Raw genomic sequence first — 5,795 nt, forward strand, 5'->3', positions numbered from 1 at the left:
CCAGAAGGAAACTCAAATTGACAAGAAAACCAGAACAGGGCAGCATTATTTCTGGATTTCTCTTCTCTATATATGTTTAATCTTTGCCATAAGCCATTTGGAAGACATGTTTAAGTTGAATAAAATGCTAGTGAAACAGATGGTGTCTAGAGAAACTGCAGAGAAAACAATTCACAGAAATAGTGCATCAGAAAATGAATTCCATTATTCCTGATTTCAGGTCTAACAATGAAATAAATTGCCTAGCATAGCTCCATTTTTTTAAAAATAGACTTCTCAAAATCAGTATTTTGAAAACAACCCTTGATAGCTAGGTATGTAGCAAAGAATTCATTTCTGTTGTTAAAGCTGAGGAATGTCCTAATCCTGTCCTACTCCTTGCTATCCCACTATATATTAATATATTTATAAATATCCCACTATATATTTATATCCCACTTTTATATTTATTTTTATAAATATAAAAGCCCTTCCTCAAGACTCTACTACAGGAATCTTATGGAAAAGGACCACAGTCAGTAACCCCAGTCTTACACCAGTTTTCCTGTAAAATTCCCAAGTAGTTCAGAAAGATCTTGGTATTTTTTCCAAGATTCATGTGCTCCTTAAACATTTGCAATAATGGAAAAAGATGATTGATCAATAAGTAACACCTAAACAGTCACAGCCACTGCTAGCATGCATCTTTACAGCTAGCCCTGCATAAAACCACAGGCTGCCCTATAGCCAGGCTGTCTCACTCCTGCAACTTCAATGCTTGATGCTTTAAAGCCAGCGTTGGCTTAATTTGGGAGAACCTGGCATTTCACCTGGAGGTGAAAAGTTATCCAGAAGGGCTCCAAAGGCAAATAAAGCACATAAATAGCAACTAAACCTGCATCTAAATTGCTTCTCCTTTAATTTAAACGCTGTCACTTCATTTTTACTGAGTGATCTAAGACCTCTACTGATTCTGCAGAAATGCCAGGAACAGACTCTTTCCAAAGACCTCTTCCCCCACCCACCAATTCACTGGTAAGAGTAAGCTGTTTCGCCCCAAATTATGGAGACTGTCATCACTTTTCTAAATGGTTACAAAGTCGTCCCCAACCAGATATACCCTACTGCATTTTAAGCTTTCATTCAGGCAAAAGCAAAAGCATCTTTATCTCTTCTCAGACACACATGAATTTCCCAGTCAGTCAGTCCCACGGGCCCCTGCAGAAGATGCAAGACACGCCACTGTTCTACGTTCTAATGCAGTGGGTACCCTTGGTTGAAGCATCCAGTGAAATGGGATTTTCAGGTAAGGTCAGCAGGTGCTGTGGAACACAACAGTGTGCTGAAATCACAGGCTCAGTCTGAACCCAAACTCCAGAACTGCCTCTTACTCATCTCCTTTTCTGACCTCCATTCTGGCCTGACAGAAACACAGCCCTTGCCAACAGCAGGAATGGAACAGATGCTCCAGCTCCCCTTGTGCAGACCAACAAGCAGAGAAGCAGTTTTAGAACGTGTCTACAGATGCCACAGTTCCCATGAAGGCATGTATCTAGACTAGCAAGAGAGATACAGTCCTCTGCTGCTGCTTTCTGCAGTAAAAGCAGCCCCGTGCCCCAACTTCTGTTCGAGTTAATTAACACCACAGTGAACATCAGGTCAGCTTTGCCAGGTCACATGGCACTTGCACTACGCCAAAGCTGCCGGGTCTGTCTGCTCTGACTTGATAAGCCCCATATCCCTACACAGAACATCCAGGTACATCAGTGCAGCCCAGAGACGCAGAACCCAGAGGCTCAGCCCAGCAGCACGATACATACATGATTACCTTGGCTGGAGCTGACAGGACGAGGCAGAGAGGGAGAGGAAGGACGAACAGGAACAGAAGAACAGTTTGGTTTGGAGCTGGCAGCGGTGAGCCTGGAGTCCTCACTGATCTAATAAAGAAAGTAGGCAATAATTAAAGAGAAATCCTAAACACACGGGACACGTCAGAACCTGAACTGCACTAAGTCTACAAAGATTTCCCAGTTTGAGTAAAAAGAACATTAGTACCAAATGTGTTGGGTTTCTGAGGGGTGCCACACGTTGGTGCTCACACCCTCTCAAGTTCCCATTTCCCACTAAGCAGAATTCCACTAAGAATTCGGTTAGAGAAGTCATTCTGATCACTGATCCCTGCACTGACAAAACCAGCAGCAAGTTTCACAAACCACAACGACAACAGGATTCTTAGGCTGCAGGGGCATCACAGCTCCTGATAATACAACTTATTTCCAGAACAAGATTAACCCACTGCACAGCAGACAGGAGAACAGGACAATTCAGACTTCTGATCCTTTCCCATTGCTCAATACTCGCAAGAAGAAAGTCTGGGAAAATCATTTCAGTCCTCTGCAACACAAGCACTGATCTCACACCTCAGCACTCTCTGTATAAGATGGAAAATACAGCTGTTGAGGTCAGCTGCATATTTATTGTGTGTACCATTAGGCCATTTTCTCTTTTCCTCCCACTTCCTCTATCCCAAGCCAGCAGAAAAAGGAACATCCTGAAACTGCATTGAAATCTAAATAGGAGAAAGAGGTGATGTTCAAACCTCACACTGCAGTAAAGCACAAACACTGCACACACTTCCATGAGAAGTGAGTTTAAGGAATTCTGCTCAAAGCCAATCTGGAGAGGACTCACAGGCTTCTTTTGTACCCAGCACGTTCTGCTCTCACAGCACCCAACTCACCTTTTTATCAGAGCTGCTCAGTTTGTGTTTCACCTCCTTGGCTTTCTGAATGGCTTTCAGCACTTCCACTGTGTCTGGTTCCTTTTCTGTGGTGATAGTGTTATCCAGACAGACCTAAAAATGTTAAAAACATCCAGAAATACAGAAAACAAGGCAGCTCTGTAACTTATTGTTACTTATGTCATAAATAAATAGTTTGATGCAGATGCTGTGCATGTCTGTAACCCTGTAAACAAGGTAATGACCACGTCAGACCTCATGACTTGAATGCAAACTCAGAAGTGCTTGGGAAGCTCCACACCCCACTGGCACAGGCACCTTCCAACAGGAACACCCTGTTACCCAGTGAAAGCAGGGCAAGCTCTCCCTTAGATCTGAGGAGCACACCCAGCAGCGTATACATGGTTCCATTCTCTAGAGACGTACTCCAACCCCCACTAAAAACTCCTCAGGCTTGTAGAGCATTCACACAACTTTCCTTACCAGGCTTTAGAAAGAAAAAGCTGTTCTTACATACCTCTGAAGCCCTGTCCCAAACTGAGCCAGTACTTTGGTCCCATAGTCAGGGAAGATGCTCAGTGGGTTGCTGGATAACACCACCTTTTCTAAGCACGGGAGGGTTCCTGTATTTTTTACTTCATCAATCTGAAAGTTTTTCAGTAAAAGGATGAATACACAGATTGGCTAAATGAGAACACCACCACAGTCTAAGCATTTCTTGACTAAATTACATACAAACAGTAACCAGGAAAAAAAATTCTCTCCAGCCACTTTATTTGCACTTTCACCCTCTAACAGGAATCACTTGTGTTCTAAAGCAATCTGACACTAAAATCAGTAGTTACCTGTTCGATTTTGTTGTTGCTCAGATCCAAGTTGACTAAAGAGTACAGCTTGTTAAGACCACACAGCCTTTCCAGCTGATTTCCTGCTAGATTCAGAGTTTTGATGTTTCCCAGTCTTGTGTGAACACCTTCCAGCGATGTCAGCTTGTTGTAGGATAAGTCCAGGTGAACAAGGTTGTAAAGATGCTACGAGAGCACAGAAAATCCAGGTCACACACCAATTTGCTAAAATTGAACCATATCAAAGGCTTGTCCATTTGCTCATGCTGGATGCTGCCCAGCTGACAAACACAACACGAACTTGCTCATTACACAGGATTAAGCCTGCAGGAAAGGGAACTTCCTCGACTCTATTTTTCCCAAGCCATTGACACAGCCAGCAACGACTGGATTTAGTGAAGAACTACGTGTTGCATGTCGGTGTTGGCAAGTAAGAAATGCACCCTTACGAGGGCTTGATGCTAGGAAGCTATTTGGGCTTAAACTCTTCTCTGCTAGATGAGTGGCAAAATCCTTTAGCAAAAGGATTCTGTCTTGGAAGGTCCTGGGCAGCCTGGCAAACATCACCTTCAAAAGCATCCCTTACCTGTAAGTTTTCTACCAGAGACACCCCATTGTGACTCAGGTCCAGGAACTCAATCTTGGGAATTAATTTCTAGAAGGGAAAAGGTGCACATGTTAAATGCGTTTTAGCTTAGAAACCTGGCTGTACTTCCTTCACCAACCAACTAACAACTAACAGGCAAAGGGCAGGAACTTTCCACGGCACAGACCCTCTTCTCAGCTTTCAGCAGTAAAAAGCGTTCTGCACCCATTCTAGTGCAGCAAGAGTGCAGACACCTGCTCGTGAGAGAACCAGAATACTCTGATGAGCACGGTCACGTTTGCATTTGAAACCTGGGTTCTCACTGAAGACAAGCAAGTTGCCCCCAGTTTAGCCCCACTAACTACAGATCAAACTCATTAAGAGGCCTTTCCAGCTCAAACAGGCCTGTCTGTATTACACAGAACCCTGGATAAAGATTACAGAACTAAAAATCAGAGTAAGTTGAGCAGTGCATTGATCTCCACATCATTACCTTGTGGAGCTCAAGCACGGACAGTGCAAGGGGAAATCTTTCAGAAGAGAGATACATGAAGAAATTGCAAAATCCCTGCTGAGTCATGTGACACAGAAGACCAGCCATCCTTTCCCCCCACACACAAATGAAGAAAGATTTCTTATCACTGAATCATCAATTTGAGAGATGCTGTTGTGACTCATATCCAAGGTTGTTAAAGTTCTCCAAGTTGGGATAACTGCTGTCACTGGACAGCTTGAAGTTGTATCCTCTGGCTCCCACTGATCAAACTCAGAGGCCTCTGGCACCAGGATTTCCTGTTAAAGACAAGCACCCTAAAAATATGTTACCTGCATCTTTGGTGAAAGCCCATTGTTTCACAAGAAATCCAAATGACCTTATGGAAGAAAGATCCCTAAGCCTTATCATCACCCAGATTAAAGTTAAAGGTCTTAAAGCAGGAGCTGAGTGTGTCAGAATGATTTTAGATCCACAGGGAGGGAGTCCCAAACACTGGCAGCCAACCCAGGCTGGAGAATGGGAAGGAAGAGAGGGACTGTGAAAGGTACGCTCCTCACAGCCTTGCCAAATCACAGCCCAGAGAAGAAGCCACACGCATTCAGCTCTCGAGGAGTAACAGAAGCACATTCCAATCAAAGCCAGGGGATGAAGTCCAAGGCACTGACAAGATGGGTTTGAAGAAAGCATTAGACCATCTCATAAAAAGGCATCTAGTTTTCCCATGTGCCCATAGCATTCTGGCCAGAGCACATGGCACCAGTGCAAAAGGCAGGCGGTTGCAGTTCTGGTTGCTGTGAATAAAATTTTGGGAGAAATCTCTTAAGGTTTGGGGGTTTTTTTTGGTCTTACATATATCTTATAAACTCTGAAGGCTCCCACTCACAAGCTTTCAGAAGGGCCAGAAACTCTCAAGTATTTTTCTAAATAATATGCTGTATATAATATTTTTCTAAATCATATGTTCTTCTCCACCCAGAGAATCCTCTGAACAACAGGTTCTACACACAGAGGATGGCAAAGGCAACTGAAGATCCACAGGAATAACAGTAGAGCTGCAGTTTTGCTTTCTAAACTTCCCAAGCCCTCCAGTGCACCTTCCCCAAACCACTACTTCGTTTCATCTTTGAACATACCACACAGTTACAAGGA

The sequence above is a fragment of the Gallinula chloropus genome (genome assembly GCF_964237585.1).
Source record: "Gallinula chloropus genome assembly, chromosome: 11".
In the NCBI taxonomy this organism is placed as follows: domain Eukaryota; kingdom Metazoa; phylum Chordata; class Aves; order Gruiformes; family Rallidae; genus Gallinula; species Gallinula chloropus.